The sequence below is a fragment of the Diaphorina citri genome, unplaced genomic scaffold (genome assembly GCF_000475195.1).
Source record: "Diaphorina citri unplaced genomic scaffold, Diaci psyllid genome assembly version 1.1 scaffold3224, whole genome shotgun sequence".
NCBI classification, from domain to species: domain Eukaryota; kingdom Metazoa; phylum Arthropoda; class Insecta; order Hemiptera; family Psyllidae; genus Diaphorina; species Diaphorina citri.
The window spans coordinates 56-19,135 of NW_007380635.1; the positions used below are offsets into that span (position 1 = coordinate 56).

Genomic DNA, 19,080 nt, shown 5'->3' on the forward strand with positions numbered 1-19,080 from the left:
TTCCAATTCACATTTCGGAGTGCCTCATGATCGCCCTTATGGCGAAATGTAAACAAAATTGGAATGTTTATTTGTAAACAATTATATGTATTTGTTTACGTTTCATTTCGAACGCTTTATTTACGTCTAGTGCGGCCCCCTTACTACGCGTAGACACTATTTACTCTTATTTCAGCACTTTTTAATCTTTTTTCGAATCGAAATAGCTGACTTCTCATTAATTTATACAAAGGAGTAGGTACATATTTTATTTTATTGTGTTTTTAGACTTCGAATATGCCTCTCTTTAAAGGAGTAACTCGATGTAAAAGGGTTACTGCGATGAGGAGATATTTTTACATTTCTATTTTAGGCTCAATAGTAAATTTACGTTTTTAGGAGTAGGTAGGTACGTGGGGTAGAAAGGAGAGGAAATAAAAGAAAAGGAAATAGAATAGAATCGCTAAGTAGATTTTTTCAAGGTAGATATGTACTCTAACCCTGCTCGATTTTACGAAATTGAGCTTTTAGAGTTGGATAGGATAGATATAGTCCACTGATTTAGCACCATGATTTTGGTTTCAAGGACAAACGCTCTTGCTCTCTGCTGACAGTCTAAATAACGAAATACTCCACTTGATTCTGAGTGGTTCCTCCAGTTTACTGAATGAACCACTAGCCTTTAGTGTAAAGCCACAATAATAATAATTTTCAAATATGTCGCTACCTTTCTGTTCTGGTAAAGCCACAATAAAATTCATGATCGCCCTGATGGCGAAATGTAAACAAAATTGGAATGTTTATTTGTAAACAATTATATGTATTTTGTTTACGTTTCATTTCGAACGCCTTATTTACGTCTAGTGCGGCCCCCTTACTACGCGTAGACACTATTTACTCTTATTTCAGCACTTTTTAATCTTTTTTCGAATCGAAATAGCTGACTTCTCATTTATACAAGGAGTAGGTACATATTTTATTTTATTGTGTTTTTAGACTTCGAATATGCCTCTCCTTAGGCCAGCCATTCACGATCAGTTTTAACTGTCAGTTAAAACTGATCGTGAATGGCGGTGAACTGACAGTTCGATTGAACTGATGGTCTAAACTGAGGATTATAAAAATTTTATATTTTTAACTGAAGATACTTGAACTGACAGTTAAAACTGATCGTGAATGGCTGGCCTAACATTACCTACCCTAAAGATGTGTCTCTAAAGTTGTGTTTACACATAGTCGACCGACAGTCGATCGATGTCGGCTGAACCGTCCACACTGCCTCGACAACATAGATTCACCTCGTCGATCCACACCAATCGACGGCCGATCGACTATGTTTGGACACACATATTAATATGAAATTTCTTGTAATCTGACATCCTGGGAGGTCGAGTAATCACAATAATCTACTTCTTAGCGAGGAATGATTTCCAGAATTCTGCTGATTTCTTGGGAGTTCGCGTTCTGTCGGGGCTGGAAAAGTCAACGTGAACTATCCCGAAGCGACATCTGGAAATGAAAAAAAGTGCTGATTTGAATAAGGGAATTACGGATAGGTATCTAATATGATTTAACCCTTTAACTTTATCTTATAGCTTATAACTCTTATAAGTGATTATTGACCTAGGTGACTATCAATTATTTTAGCAATTACGTGGCTGAGAGGGGATCACACTTGTCTTGTCTTATCTTATCTTGTCTTGTCTTGCACAACATAGATACCGGGTTCATATAAAGAGGCCCTCACGCAGCTTCACCACAAATTCCAAACTCATTATTTAGATTTTATACATAATGTAGATAGGTAGGTATTATTTACAAAGTTCTCCAAACTTACGTGTATCCACACAACCATTCAAAATTATCCAACAGAGACCAAGCTGTGTATCCAATCACATTGCACTTGTCCTCTCCTATCGCTTTCGATAATGCCGTTAGGTATTTCTGAAACCAAAATCATTGAAGATAAATACAGTTGATAAGCGTCCACAACGGAGACTGACCATTGACCCTAGACTAGGTCCAAGAAAAAAGAAACAAACCATATCAATGAGTAATAATGATTCTAATGAATATAAGCGTCCCCTAATACGGAGCCTTGGCCACAGCTCCAACCCTATCAGAAAATGAAGACATTGAGCCTAGTGTTGCCAGCCTATTTAGCTTGGAGGGTTGTTGTTGGTGTCGGTGTCGGTGTCGGTGTCGGTGTCGGTGTCGGTGTCGGTGTCGGTGTTGGTGTTGGTGTAAACAAGCTTTCTCCCTCTTTTTTTGTCTCCCTCCCTCTCTCTCTCTCTCTCTCTCTCGTCTCTCTTCCTCCTTCCCTCTCTCTTTTGCCCTCTACCTTCTCCTTCTCCTGTCCTTCATCATTCCCTCTGATATCCTCTTTCCATTTATTTTCTGTCCCTCTATTTCTCTTCTTCCTTTTTCTCTCTCTCCTGCATACCTTTTCCATCTCCATTTCTCTCTCCATTTCACTCTCTCCGTCCTTCTCTCTCTCTCTCTGCTTTTCTCTCTCTCTCTTTCTCTCTCTCCTCACCACCTTGCATATAAAAAACAGGGAGCTTCTAATTTCCCATTATTCTCTCCCATGGCCACTTTTTTCCTTTTCTCCCTCCCTCTCTCTCTTGTTTTTCCCCTCTCTCCCATTTATCGCACATAGCGCTCATTTAATTTGTTTAAAACTCCTGTCACATACGCCGAGGCGATAATCAATGGGGATATATTGTATTGAATAAAATGAAAATGGTAGGTATATACCTGCGTGTCCTATCGCGTATTCTGATGGGCTTTCACTATAATACCCATTATTTTACAGTCAACTCTATTTTTGCCCTGGGAGGATTTTGTCCTGAACGGATAAATGTTCGTTCTCGGAACGGCTGGCTTTCTTCAATCCTGTCTTTCTTCTCTCTTCCATTTCGGCTTTTCAGACCTTAAGGTGGATTTCCACCAACGCGACTTTTGCCGCGCGACAGGGTCGCGCGGCAAAAATCGCATATCCTATTCTGGCCAACATTAAACTTCCCCCCGGTCTTCTGGACCCTATTTATTTTTTTTATATTCCGTACATTTTTTTGTGCTGTCACAGCCTAAAACAAGCTTTCTCCCTCTTTTTTTGTCTCCCTCCCTCTCTCGCTCTCGTCTCCCTCCCTCCTTCCCTCTCTCTTTTGCCCTCTACTCCCTTCTCCTGTCCTTCATCATTCTCTCTGATCTCCTCTCTCTATTTATTTTCTGTCCCATTTCTCTTCCTCCCTTTTTCTCTCTCTCCTGCATACCTCTTCCATCTCTATTCCTCTCCCCATTTCACTCTCTCCGTCCTTCTCTCTCTCTATGAAAGTGTGTGGTGTGTGGAAACAACCCTTTGTTTTACCCTTTCTCTCTCTCTCTTGTCGCTACCTCTCTCCCTCCTGTCTCTCTCTCCCTTTCCCTCTCCCTCTCTCTCTTTTTCTCTCTCTCTCTCTCTCTCCTCACCACCATGCATATAAAAAACAGGGAGCTTCTAATTTCCCATTATTCTCTCCCATGGCCATTTTTTCTCCCTCTCTCTTCTGTGTCTCCCCTCTCTCTCTCCCTCCCTCCCTCTCTCCCATTTATCGCACATAGCGCTCATTTAATTTGTTTAAAACTCCTGTCACATACGCCGAGGCGATAATCAATGGGGGATATTGTATTGAATAAAATGAAAATGGTAGGTAAATACCTGCGCGTCCTATCGCGTATTCTGATGGGCTTTCACTATAATACCCATTATAGTTCACTCTGTTCCCGCCCGGAGCGGATTTTGTCCTGAACGGATAAATGTTCGTTCTCGGAACGGCTGGCTTTCTTCAATCCTGTCTTCCTTCTCTCTTCCATTTTGGCTTTTCAGACCTTAGCAGTTGCAGTTCCCTCTATCCAACCTCTTGAAAAAAGTTCTCTCCCTGTCCCCGCTAAGAGATAGGTGTAGGAGATGGGGATTCTTTATTTCTGCCTGTTTTCCTCCCACTTTGTCGGTAATTCTATCTCCTACTTCGTTTTTTCTTCTTCTTTTTCTTCTTCTTCTTCCTCTTTCGCCTACTTCCTCGTCTTCTTCTTCACCTTATTCTACTTCTCCCTATTCTGGTTCTTCTATTTCTTCTTCTACGCACTATCCAAAAAAAAAAAATCTCCAAGCCATTAAAACAGAGCAGGGGACATAAATCTCGAGTCCCCACCACATCCTTCATCCCCACCCCCCGGGGTCTGGGTGGGAGCGACATCCCTGGGGGGAGAAATATTCTCCAAGTTTTGGCAGGAAAAACTTTCAGAGTTTCAGACTTCTAGTGGGTATTCTGTATCAGTGTAACTTATTAGAAGTTTTTTTTTTTTTAAAGTAGCCTCTTGCCTTTTAGAAGTCGTAACAGCGACGAACTTTTAGATATTGACGAAGACAAAGAAGCAAAGGAGAGATCCTCTTCTATCGTAAAAATTGCCTACGGATTCAAGTAAACAAGAGGTGCGAAAGATAAAACCCAAAGATGTGGGCAAACCTAGTTGCGGCCGATCGACGTCGATTGACATCGATCGACGTCGATTGACATCGATCGACGTCGATGACGTGTGGATACACCTTTTAGAGCGAAAGCAAAAACCCTAAAATTCCAACGTTTTGATTTGGGTCTACATTGGTCACTTGTGCAAGCTAGGACTTACGTTAAGATTCTTACGAGTACCTATGTATACCTACCCATTGTGCTAAAAAATCTTCAAAACTTCTGTCGAACTACACTTTCAGTAACGTTCAATAAAAACATGAGCTTGAACTCATTAGTTCAAGTACAAACCAACTCCCCAACCTTCAGAACAACATTATTCAAAGAGCAAAACAGTCGCCTAGCAACCGTTGTTTGTAGACCAAATAGAATTTATCTGGAATACTTACCTATAGGTACCTAACAGATTGATAAATGACTCTACAAGCATACAACACATCTAAAGTTATGTTAGTTATGTGATCAGTTCCTGAACCTATGTTGAAGTTTTCGACTTTTGGCTCCAGTGGAAAGAATTGTCCATCACATTCTGCTTTCTGTTTTGGATATACCTTTTGTCCTTTTTTATTCAGTTCATCTATCCTTCACTGTCTTTCATTGTGTGAAATATACATTTATCAACAGCTTAGCCATCAATACCACCATCACTGTTCCTGTTAAGAGTAAAGCCTAGGCTGTTGTTTAAGATACGAAGAGAAAACTTTCCCCCTTTCCTGCCATGCATCAAGTCACTAGGGCTTTCAAAGGCTTCCAAAGTTTATTTTTAATACAGCCTAAGTGCAAGAGCCATGACTACATAGTGTTCATCTTCTTTCTCTTCTCTTTCTTCTTCTCCTTCTTCTAGTTCTTCTTCTGCTCCTTTCCCTTCTTTTTCTCTTCCATTTCCTCTTTGTCTTCTGTTCCTTTTTCTATCCCCTTTCTCCTTTCCTCCACTTATTCTGCCCTTTTCCCGCTCTCATCTCTTGTTTCTTCATCTACTACGCTCGACATCGTTCATTTTATTCAGTGTTTATTCTCTTTATGACTACATAGTGTTCATCTTCTTTCTCTTCTCTTTCTTCTTCTCCTTCTTCTGCCCCTTTCCCTTCTTTTTCTCTTCCATTTCCTCTCTGTCTTCTGTTCCTTTTTCTATCCCGTTCCTCCTTTCCTCCACTTATTCTGCCCTTTTCCTGCTCTCATCTCTTGTTTCTTCATCTACTACGCTCGACATCGTTCATTTTATTCAGTGTTTATTCTCTTCAGTCAACACACACAAAGGGATCTCATTTATTTTATATTATTTTTCCTTTTCACAATATAAATTTTCCCTCGTTCCTTTTCACAAAGGTCTCGCTCTGGTACATAATTGAATGTTAAGACTTCTTGGAACAGTGTCTGTAGAGAGCTCTGCTGTATAGTGTATACCTACATTGGTATGTTTATGTTGTATACTGTGTACTGTGTTGTAATTTATAATTCACCAGCATCTGCAGCGGCAATATCACGTTGAATACACCAGTACCTGCCCTGCGAATCGCTGAAGTCAAGGCGCCTTACTTGTGGTTGGTACCCGGATGGGTGACTTTCTGGACAGTCACGTGCTGTTGGTTTTTTTCCGGCCTCACTCATACTAGAGCTCTGCTGTATAGGTATAGTGTATACCTACATTGGTATATTTATGTTGTACTATACTGTGTTATAATTTATAAATCACCAGCATCTGCAGCGGCAATATCACGTTGAATACACCAGTACCTACCCTGCGAATCGCTGACGTTAAGGCGCCTTACTTGTGGTTGGTATCCGGATGGGTGACTTTCTGGACAGTCACGTGCTGTTGGTTTTTTTCCGGCCTCACTCATACTAGTTGAGATTAATGTGAGGAGTCTGCCTCCTCGGGTAGTCTGTTGCCGAATGGAGGGTAAAACCCCTATCACGAAATACTTCAGCAGAGTTAGCAGTTATACAGTGACGTTTTTTTTTTTGTGTGTGTAACGTAGGAATCCTAATAGGTTCTCAACGGAATCTTGGTCATCATCCAGTGAAGGAACCTTGTGGAAGGCTGGACGGGATGGATTAATGTAAGAGCGACATTCTAGCAAGTGGCGGATGGTCAGGGGTGTTCCCAGGGGCAACAGAGTGGTCAGGGGTATCCCACATTGGCAAGAGGGAGGGTCGGATCTGGTGAAGAGATAGGTGTGAGTCAGGCGCGTATGTCCAATTCTCACTCTGGTCAGTGACGTTAAACATCTCCAAAGAAAATTACTTGAAATCATGAAATCTGATTCATTTTTCTCCGACACATTTTCTCTGGTGTTGCAAAAGTTGTGATGAAACAGTCAGCAGCCCGAGTCAGAAGTTGAAATTGCATTTTTAATTAACTTTGACCCTTTGGGATAGAGAAAAAACAGCGGATAATATATCTCACTCACTGTTTCTCTCTCCTTGTCTCTCTACTCTCTTTCTCTCCTCCATCTCTCTTTTTCCACTGCTTCTGTCGCGTTTTAATTTTATTTCTACTCTCTAACAGGGAAAAGGAAAAAGTTGAACTAAAAAAAAAAAAAAAAAAAAAAAAAAAAAAAAAAAACGTATAAACTATATTGTCGTATAAATGTTTATAAAAAACGACGTCACCCAAACACATTGGTAATGATTGATGTTGTTGCTTCCTTATCTGTTCCTCATTATGCGGTAATGTCCTTGGCTTTCTTCTTGAAATTTTCGTCGTTTTGCTGTTTGTTTACTTTAGGGAATTCACTTTGGTGATATTAGTCAAATTACATTCTTGGTGATATTTAGTGGGAAGTCGGAATTTTTCTTCCCAAAAATGCCTGGAACCTGGAAGTAAGTACATCAGTGGATCAGTGATTAGCTCAAAAATTAGCTTCAATGGCAAACTCTTCCAAATACGTTCTTTCTTTCCATTTGAAACGCTCTACAAAAACTGCTTTTTCCATTAAAAAGCAAATATTTTTTAAGTAGATACCTATCTACATCAAAAAAACCTAATGAGAGGTCAGCATTTCTACCATCTGAAATTTCCTAAATACCCAAGAACTTATCGTGAAGAAAGAAGGAGAAAATCTGAGATTCTGAGCGTATTTGTGGAAGAGATTGAAATTTATTTCATAAAAAAAGGAAAACTCCTGATGAAATGATAAGACGCAAAGAGAAAAAATAAAAGAACTTATTCTCGAAGCGCAAAAAATATAAAATCTATTGGGAAACTGAAATTTTCGAATAAAATTTATAAATTCAATTTTCTTCACTGTTCAGTACAACGGAGATGTATTCTTTTTCGGTTTTTATCAAGATCAAGCTATTTATCAAAGATGTTGCCATTATTGTGGACAGATCCAATAGACCCACATAATTTGTTCTGGGGTCTAAATTTGAAAAGACCAAATGCTTTGTTGGTGTTCTTTTCGATGATTTCCTTGACTTATCCCTAAGGAAAGAAGGATGGATAGAGTTGTTGGTGAATATCAGCAAATAACTTGTGGAACTTATGACCTTTTCTCAAGCAGATTTACAAAAAAATACACTAGTAAGTACTTTGGGAGAAATCATGGGAGAGGATTATGATTCTAAACGAAAGGAGACACGAAAGGTCTGAAGATGTCTTTGAAAATTATGAGAGAAAATAAAGAGAGGGAAAAAAATCAAGAAAGAAGGAAAGAAAGAAAAAAAAAAGAATCCAATTATAATATGGAAACTGGATGAATAAATAAATTTTGTTCTCTTCAACAATTCCCTTCTTATTTTCCTTTTTTCTTGAATTCCTGTATAAAGAACATCAGGCATCTCCACTAATTCCTCTATAAAGAACATCAGGCATCTCCACAGGTAGGTATTTCATCATTTTGTGTTTACACACTAGTTGATGTAATAGAGTAAATAGAGCATCAGCTACATCCACTAATTCACCTGTATAAAGAACTCTGAGCATCTCCACTAATTCCTGTATAAAGAACTCTAAGCATCTCCACTAATTCCTGTATAAAGAATATCAGGCATCTCCACTAATTCCTGTATAAAGAACATCAGGCATCTCCACTAATTCCTGTATAAAGAACTCTAAGAATCTCCACTAATTCCTGTATAAAGAACTCTAAGCATCTCCACTAATTCCTGTATAAAGAACATCAGGCATCTCCACTAATTCCTCTATAAAGAACATCAGGCATCTCCACTGATTCCTCTATAAAGAACATCAGGCATCTCCACTGATTCCTCTATAAAGAACATCAGGTATCTCCACTAATTCCTGTATAAAGAACATCAGGCATCTCCACTAATTCCTGTATAAAGAACATCAGGCATCTCCTCTAATTCCTCTATAAAGAACATCAGGCATCTCCACTAATTCCTCTATAAAGAACATCAGGCATCTCCACTGATTCCTGAGTAAACTTTCCCCGCAATCAACTCGAGATTTATCTCAAAATTTCATTTGAGCACCTATCTTATTTGCCGGAGCAAAATTTTTCATTTAAATTCGCCTTGAAATTAATCAATCATGCGTGTCTCACGTACCTGCTGAAAGCTGCAGTAAGCTCTGCTTCATACCTCCTCTCATAATTCTTCATAATTTCCTTCTTCATCTCGGTAATAATTCAGCATAATTCAGTACACGGTAATAATTCTCCTATTCCATTATTCATCCAATAGGCTTTATCATTACGTTTCAGCGAGCGTGCATTTTTCAATCTACCGTCTACCTCTGTACTGCCTGTATTATTTCAATTTACTAATCGATTTGAGTGTTTTATGATTTTTGTGTCTGCTGAAGGTTGTTTCTTTCTGCTTTCTGCCCCCTATCTCAATCCTCTCTGCCCCCATTTTCCACAATTTACATATCAGAGAATTTAGAGAGCTATTACTATTAGATATCTTATCTATCCGTCATCCTCTAATAGCATATTGCAACGCTCTCCTCATGCTATCACCCACCTATGAATGAAACTATGTTACAAATGACAAGGTTGCTGTATTACATGCTACATGCACCAGTTGCATACAATCGATATTGACTCTCAATTTTCACGAGTACTCCACAACGTATAGACTCTTTTCCAAACACTCTTGCTTCATACACTCTTTTCCAAACGTATGTGTTTCATGGTAGCACTCACGTAGTGATGTTATAATACAGGGTGTTCCTCAACTGTGGGACCATTGGAAAAAAATCACCTAGAAACTGAATACCATCAAAAGCTAGGTACTTCAAACAGGACTGAAAAGTGATGATAATGAAAGGGCGAGATTTGTTTAGGAGCAAAGTTCTTTATGAATAGTTCACTAGATCTATGGCAATGAAAGAACGTGATCATCCCATTAAATTAAGACCTGTTAGTTCTTGGTGTGAATTTTTTTAGTGTAGTGGTAGGTAATCAGCTACGCCACCTGCCTCGGTGGCGTAGTGGTCAAGACGCTCGCCTGGTAAACAGGAGGGCGTGGGTTCGATCCCAGCCGAGGTATGGAATTTTATCCTCAATTATTTGAGAATTTGACCACATAATAATGGAGCTCTAAGGGTTAGGTGGTAGAGAACGCCTAAGGCGTTAACCTCGCCTAGTGGTTGCCTTCCACTCAAGAGTCTATTATTATTATTACCAGTATAGTAGTTCATTAAAGACTGATGTTGGATTTCACCAATATTTATTCAGTCATTAGAACTCCTGTTAAGCTAACAACCAGTTAAGTTCCATTTAATTTGTATTGGCTTAACAGAGCTGTTAAGCTAACGGGCTGTTTGAGGCTGAGGCTGGAAAGAAGGTTGGTGAAGTCCACCACTAGACTTTAACTGGTACTGGTATAACCGATTAATTAGATAATTAGTTGATAATCGCTATACTCAATATTAACTGGGTAGGAGGGTAGGAATTTTAAGTTAAAACAAATTAACTAGTTAGGAATGTAGCTATATGTAGAGTTAATTATTATTACCTACCTATTTATAAGAGGCCATATTTTTTCCATTTCCCTCTGCGTGCATAATGATGTCTATGCAACATGAATGCAATGCAAAATGCGATGCATTTCAAGCATAATAAATCTTAACACAAAATGTGCATGCTTTTAACTGAAGTTCTGAAGTAGACAGTTACTTAAATATGTACCTATGTAGTTATGTAGGTAACTTTTTTTTTTTAAAGTAACTGCTATGGTCTTATCGTCCCGAAATCGAAGAGAGAAGGAAGACGGGATAGGAGAAAGCCAGCCGTTCCGAGAGCGAATATTATCCCATCAGGATAAAATTCGCCCCGGGCGGGAATCGAACCCGCGGCCTAGCGCTTACAAGGTAGACGTACTACCAACTAAGCTAACTAGGCTGGCTAATTAAGTTGGCTTAAAAACTCTTTATGGTTCTAGTCAACTTAAATCTTTGGTTGTCTGTTTTTATACTACATAAAATATATCACCTACCTCCTATTTCAACTCAATTTCCCTGGACTTCCATATCCAATACCAACCCTACAGTAAAGGTACCTCCCTAACACGGAATACCTTTTCCCCCATGGCATGGCCTCAAACGAATATATGAAACATCCTGACAGTAAACATGAACACGTCAGTGAAGTTCAGGATGTAGGTGAATTTCTGAAACTGTTATCATAATATTATGTTGATAGGTAATGTCCTTTTTTGGGTCCACAAATTATACCTACTCTTACATAACTTTGATGAAACTGCTGTCATTGTCATCTAGAATCTAAATCATATCCGATTTTAATTAGATTAATTTAATACACACAGTTTACAACTTTGTTTAAATCTATGTGTGTTTTGTATATCTTCAGTCTGTTTTCTATTAAAGACTTCTTTGAACGTCCCATTTTGTTTTGACTAATGATAGGTAGATGCTTTCAAAGTGGGACCAGAACAAATTGAACAAGCTGTTTTAGAACTATGAGTATCTGCTGTGACCTGTTTCAAAACAAACAGGACGTTGTGACACCACAACGCTTTTCAAAGCTACATGTTTGTCTAAATCTCCATGAGTAATTAATCACGCCGTATAATAGCAACAATGGTGTTAAGATTAATGAGCTTTCAAGTCAAGGCTTTGAACCAAATTTCATAAACCATGTCTAAAAGTTCTGTGAGTTTTATGATGAATGGCAGAGTGTTACGTCACACAATGTGTATAACTGTGGAGAGCAATAAAATCTGACACTTTCAGCTTAAACCCACATGTTACTTTCAAGTCAAGGCTTTGAACAAAATTTCATAAAACCATGTCTAAAAGTTCTGTGTGGATTTTGTGATGAATGGAAGAGTGTTACGTCACACAATGTGTATAACTGTGGAGAGCAATAAAATCTGACACTTTCAGCTTAAACCCACATGTTATCAAGGCAATGTGTCTTGCCAAATTAGGACGGTGTATATCTTGGGACTTGCAAAACCAAATCTGAAGAACTCTCCTTGACAAATCTACCGCGAAAGTCGATAAAATGACTGTCGCACACCAAGAAACTTTGATGAGATGACACCATTTTTCTGAATTTTCGAAGAATACTAAACTCGAAGTGCAGCCACTCTTTGGAAGATATACCTAGCTTTTGGGTGAAGATCAGAAGATCTAGTTTCTTTAAGTCTAGATCTTACTCCGTTAAAATTCAAAAACATGGATGAGAGAATCAATATTAATCAAGTAAGAACATAGTGTTTTCTAGTGATAGTATACACCTTTTACATCTAGTACCTAAGCCTTCTATTTGACATACCTTTTATCTCTGTAGGTATTTAATTTCCAGAAGAAAGAAGTCGAAAACTCAATGTAAAGAAGATGATGTCTACACTACATGAACTCCTAACAAAATAGTTCGCGTACCACCTTCACATGTGTCTTGATCTCGGTCATCCATCACTCTTCCACCCAACCTCCTTTCCATCAGACTTCATCGATCTCGTGTCGTATATATTACATATATATTGTCGGATAAATGTTTATAAAAAAACGACGTCACCCAAACACATTGGCCATGATTGATGTTGTTGCTTCCTTATCTGTTCGTCATTATGCGGTAATGTCCTTGGCTTTCTTCTTGAAATTTTTCGTCGTTTTGCTGTTTGTTTACATTAGGGAATTCACTTTGGTGATATTAGTCGAATTTACACTCTTGGTTATATTAGTCAAATTTACACTCTTGGTGATATTAGTCAAATTTACACTCTTGGTGATATTAGTCAAATTTACATTCTTGGTGATATTAGTGGGAAGTCGGAATTTTCCTTCCCAAAAATGCCTGGAAGTAAATACATCAGTGGATCAGTGATTAGCTCAAAAGCTTCATATTCCTCTTCCATCATTTCTTCCTTATCCTTACCTTTCTGTTATATTTCGTCTTCTACTTCTCTTTGTTTTTTTCTCCTCAAATCATCATGTTGTTGAAGTTTTTCTTCTATTTCTTTGTCTCCTCCTCCTCCTTCTTCATATTCCTCTTCCATCATTTCTTCTTTCTCCTTATCTCCTCTTCATCTCTTCTTTCCCTTTTTCCGTCCTTCTGCCACTTTTTGGCACCCATTGAAAATTGATGTATCTAGTCTTAGGAGTAGGTAGGTATGTCATCAATTTGTCTTTACACACTAGTTCATGTAAAAGAGTAAATAGAGCATCAGCTACATCCACTAATTCACATGTATAAAGAACTCTAAGCATCTCCACTGATTCCTGAGTAAACTTTCCCCGTAATCAGCTCGAGATTTATCTTCGAATTTCATTAACCTTCTCAAGCACTCAAGCACCTATCTTATCTGGCGGAGCAAAATTTTTCATTTTAATTCGCTATTTCTCAATGATGTTGCCATTATTGTGGACAGATCCAATAGATTCACATAATTTGTTCTGGGTTCTAAATTTGAAAAGACCAAAAGCTTTGTTGGTGTTCTTTTCGATGATTTCCTTATCCCTAAGGATGACTTATCCCTAAAGAAAGAAGGATGGACAGAGCTGTAGGTGACTATCAGCAAATAACCTATTTGAACTTTAGGAAATGACCTTTTCTCAAGCTATACCTACACAAAAAATACACTAGTACTTTGGGAGATTTCATGGGAGAGGATTATGATTCTAAACAAAAGGAGATACGAAAGGTCTGAAGATGTCTTTGAAAAATATGAGAGAAAATAAAGAGAGAGAAAAAAATCAAGAAAGAAGGAAAAAAAGAAAAGAATCCAATTATAATATGGAAACTGGATGAATAAATAAATTTTGTTCTCTTCAACAATTCCCTTCTTATTTTCCTTTTTTCTTGGCAAAAGCGGTACCTATACCCTCGACCGTATCCAAAGAAAGAAAGATCTTGTTCTAATATTCACCATAATGTTTGCAAGAAGCAAGACTTACCTACCACAATTTAGTAAGTACATATATGTATAACTGGAGTGCTAATTTTCACAGAAAATAGACGGATACAATTTTCACAATAATGATACTATTATTTATAATATGACCTAATAGGTATTATTAGACATTTAGTAGGCGGCTGTATCCTTTCACAGAAAAAGGGTTTGAAACTAATAACAATCTAAAAATATCCACTTTTTTACATAAAATATTAAAATTGCCCCAACCACTTAGAGAAACTGGGAACGCATAAAATTTAATGATACTTGTTTTCAGCCTTCCAGCATCTATTTTTAACATCTTCAAATTACAAGAAATAATCATAATCGTAAAAGCAACCCTCGTAATTTTGATGAATGCTTCCCCCACACCTGCTATTGTTTTAAAATCAACGAGGCAGAAGTTATATTCTCAAAGAATCTGACGAAATTTGTGCTTGTTTCCTGAACCAGTGGATAAAGATTTGGACCAGCCAGCCCCGTTCTAGAAAGAACTCCGGGCTTTGAAAAGGTTTTATGACGTCACCCGCTTTGAAATTCGACTTCTGCACTGATTTAAAACCCTGAGACAAAACAAGATTCAATATAATTCATACACCTCCAACAACAAAATCACTATTCAATACCCAAATCTCGTAGGTATTCTTTCATATTTAGTCCACGATTAGATTCGAGGGGCTTGGGACAACATGAACCGTGAGTAGTTCAACAATTTCTAAATCTAATTCAATTCCATTGTCTAATTCAATTAGGAGGGGGCGTGATTTATTAGGTGGATGAAGAAATATTGACCCGTCATTCGAAATGTCAGGGTCAAGTTAGTCTCTTCAAGAAATTCGTCATTAATATTCATAATCTCAAGAAGCTCCCGATGTGAGAACCTGGCAATCCTAGATTCCAAAGAGTTCAAGTTGAACAATATTGTCAAATCTTATCTTGACATTGTCAACTTTAATGGCAAGTTAACCAAGTTCCCATGCATGTTGCGTAAGTTTTTGAAGTGTCTTGTAGGATGTGTGATATTGAAGTGGCTGAGAACATTGTGACATCTAGTTTTGATAGATATTGTATGTTGTCTAGGATTGCGTAAGTGTTTGAAGTGTCTTGTAGGATGTGTGATATTGAAGTGGCTGAGAACATTGTGACATCTAGTTTTGATAGATATTGTATGTTGTCCAAGACAAATTTTGCCACAACTTTCATGTACGTAGGTATGTTCTGCGAAAGAATTAAGTGTACTTGAGGATAATTTATACCGCTACCAATTGTACGAGTAGATTTGGGTATGACATTTCATACAAGAGGACCAAACGTCCCAATATGTATCACTAATTTTCTGATACTGATGGTGTGTGATCGTAATTACGTAGGTATGTTCTGCGAAAGAATCAAGTGTACTTGGGGATTTTGAATTTATACTTCTACCAATTGTACGAGGAGATTTGGGTATGACATTTCATACAAGAGGACCAAACGTCCCAATATGTATCACTAATTTTCTGATACTGATGGTGTGTGATCGTAATAAAACGCTTTTGATGGTACTCAAACTAAATTATTTACCAGATTGTACCTACTCATAAGCACTCAAGAAAACTTGTAAATTCGAAAATTACGAAACAAAGTCTCTATCTTGTGACATTAAATTCTTGGGATAAAACTCCCCAAAGAAAATTAAATTAGGAATCTCTCAGATTTCAGGAAAACACCTGAGGTGTTTAAGAAAACGTGGTACTCAAACTAAATTATTTACCAGATTGTACTCATAAGCACTCAAGAAAACTTGTAAATTCGAAAATTACGAAACAAAGTCTCTATCTTGTGTTATTAAATTCTTGGGATAAAACTCCCCAAAGAAAATTAAATTAGGAATCTCTCAGATTTCAGGAAAACACCTGAGGTGTTTAAGAAAACGTGAAAGCTGCTGTAGAAAACTAGAGATAAGGGAGAAAGTAAGTTGAATTCCTGTCATTCCTGGTTGTTTTTATTGTTCCATGTTTAAGTTTTAAGCTTTCAAGTTGATGTCAAGTATGTACCCAGGTATTTTAATTTCTAATTCACGAGGAACAATTTGAATGAATTCACTCCTGAACTTGAAAATTCCGTAAATAATTTGCACAAATGCGGTTAAGAAATTGTTTAGAAACAATGGTATGGATGGACGGTCAAAATTTTCAATACCAGAAGCTATAGCTTCTGGTATTGAAATTCTGGTTTTGGCTATGATGCCTTATTTGATGAACCGGAATTTCAAATATGTTTGACATAGTGTTCGAAACACTTGATGTAGGTACATTTAAGTTCCTCGCTTCCTCGTGTTGTCAGAATGTCAGGTATGATTCAGACATTCTTATATCTGCATTTGCTTAACCTCTTTTGCAAATGCATCAAATATGCATTAGATATCCAGTGAAGTTCTATCTTCAGACATTGCAGTCAAATGGGATTCAACAGTCTCCTCCGTTCCTTTTCAACTCTCTCTGCATATTCTTCTTTTCTTCTCCTCCTTTTTCTTTTTCGTCTTCTTCTGCTTCTGCTCCTTCTTCGTCTGCCTTTATTTCTCCTTCTTCTTCCTCTACTCCATCTTCTTCTTTGTCTGCCTCTGCTTCGTCGTCTGTTTGCATCCTCTTTTTGTTCTTCATGTTTTCCTCCAGCTTCGCTTCTTTATTTACATAATTTACTCTGAGGGTACTCCTGTTTTTTGTTGTTTTTTCGTGTTTCATTCAAACTGCATATATTATTTCCGTCTAGCTCGTCTCTCGTCGTCGTCTTGTGTGTTTGCCCTGAGCTTTGGAATAAAATTACAAAAGACTTGAGCAAACAGACTTGCACGCAGCTCTTCACTGTTTTTGTCTCAGTATACTCGGGCTGACTTTATCAACCTACATTGCTCATGTTTGCTTCAAACTGAAGACTGAAGTCATTGTTTAACGAAATTCATCTCAAGTACTGAGTAGGCTGCATCGAAGATTGCTATATTTGGATATGGAACAATATATTTGCCAAATCATAACATGGGATGTGGAAGACTATGTAGAAGTAGGTAAAGTTCGGTCCGATTCTGAGACATGGGAGAAAGCCAGCCGTTCCAAGAACGAATCTCATCTGTTTAGGATAAAATCCGCTCCTGTCGAGATTCGAACCCGCTACCAAGACTCGCTAATGGCATCAGGCTGTAGGAGAGATGAATTTCAAAACCGCAGAAAACATATTCATCTCTCATATTTAACCAACTTGAAGCAGGAAAAGCCCATATATTTTCCAGTTTACCTTTGAGAAAGTGGTCGGAGGAGAAACGAAAGAAAATAGGATACACAGAGAGTTCAAGAAATCTTGAGAAAAATCTCAAGGTGTGTCCTCACACAGTCGACATAGATCGATAATCGTCCACACTGCCTCGACAACATCAATTCACCTCATGGATCGACGACCGGTCGACTATTTTTGCACACACTTTTAGCGCCTGAAAATCCTTTACAGAGGGTTTCCATCCAAACTTGATTTCTTTTTCTTTTTTGAGAAAGTGGTCGGAGAAGAAACGAAAGAAAGGATACACAGAGAGTTCAAGAAATCTTGAGAAAAATCTCAAGGTGTGTCCACACTGCTTCGACAACATAAATTCACCTCATGGCTCGAGGACCGGTCGACTATTTTTGCACACACTTTTAGCGCCTGAAAATCCTTTACAGAGGGTTTCCATCCAAACTTGATTTCTTTTTCTTTTTACTTTTGTAATTGGTACCTATAAAACGTGAAGACCAATGTAAAGACACATAGGAGAGCTTACTGGAGTTTGACCTAGCACACTGTCGATGTCGTACGTTCAGATTTTCACTATCCGTTCAGATCACACTCCAGTCACATTAATACGTTCAACAAATGGTCCGACGACAAGAACGGACAGGAGAACATACTGTGACTTGAAGGACATACTTATGTGACATCCTGTGTAATCTTGAACAGAATCCTTGGCGGAAAATCGAAAAATAAAACCATGTGGGAGAGGAATATGAACCGTGTATTCTTTGTGTTTTTTGTATGGAAAAATAAGAAAAGGCACCAAAGCAATATGCCGAAAGAAGAAAAATTTGAAGAAGAAAATCTGGAGAAATTGATGAAGACCAAGGAATTCCGTGGAGTTCATCTGGAATCTTTTGATGTTGAAGATGAACAATATGAAATTCTTATTGAGAATTTACTGATGGAAACACAAATCGAAACAAAACAACATGAGCTAAATGAGCTTGCTGATAGCGAAGTTGATCACATGGGCATTGTTTGAATGTCTTCAAAGTTCTCAAGAAGTACATATTGGCATGATTTGGAACCTGTTGTTAAAACGCACACTACGTATTATGGTATCCATTAGTGTCAAATTCATAACAAAAACGAAAGCTCAAAGCCATAAAACATCGAAATTAATAGCCGATAAATTTCCAGACATGCACACACATATCTGGTTATGGTCATGATGTAACGATAAAAACCGCAACATCAAAACCCACAGGTCTCCTACAAGTCTCATTCAGAAAACCTGTTCAATATTTCGGTCCAAACAATTTTAATAGCCAATTAACCTGGGGAAACCAGTTTCTCTTTCATCCTGCATTAGGTATTAATTAGCGACGGAGATTTGGGGTGGGACAAGGGCCACAAGGTTTAGATGTGAATGATCTGGTTGCAATCTGGATCAACACTCCTCTGAACCTGATTACCGACCAGTGACCTGACGTGGTACTCAAGCCATTATTCACACGTCTGCTTATAAAAGAAGGCTTGACAGAAGGCAGTAGCATTCATATCAATTTTGAAGAAAGGTTATATCAACTTCGCCACTCAGGCTCAATTCGTCTGACAGTCAGAACATGTGTGGAGGAAGAAGCTTTCGACCTATGTTTGTCAGACCATCTGAGCGTAAGTCACCGGAGTTAACAGATGAGACCCATTATAAGAGAAAATCCATTCGGAACCAAAGATTGGACAGCAGTGTCACAAGACGACCATCACTAGGCAAGAATGGGAGAGGCTCTTTTCTGGAGGTCCTCGGCCTATGAAGCCTGAGAGAACCCAGCAGTAAAGGTAAGGTAATTAGTTAATTTATTTTTTATTCATTCATAGGTTGCGTCTTCTATTGGAGAAGGTAGCTCTATATTTCTTCAATCATTTCTCGCCACTTTGCTCTATCTTGCGCCAGCCTCTTGATTGCCCCGTATGTTGGTATGTTGGTCCATTCCTTGATGTCATCCATCCACGTCCT

The 19,080-nt window shown here is 38.1% G+C and overlaps 1 long non-coding RNA gene across 1 annotated transcript; it reads right to left on the reverse strand.

The window, feature by feature from the left end:
- Positions 1 to 1,160: 1,160 nt before the first annotated feature.
- On the reverse strand, positions 1,161 to 2,161 carry LOC113471895. Its single transcript, XR_003394422.1, has 2 exons — positions 1,817 to 2,161; positions 1,161 to 1,488 (listed from the first exon to the last, which is right to left on the reverse strand). It is a non-coding gene; the product is annotated as an uncharacterized LOC113471895 (long non-coding RNA).
- Between the last annotated feature and the right edge of the window lie 16,919 nt (positions 2,162 to 19,080).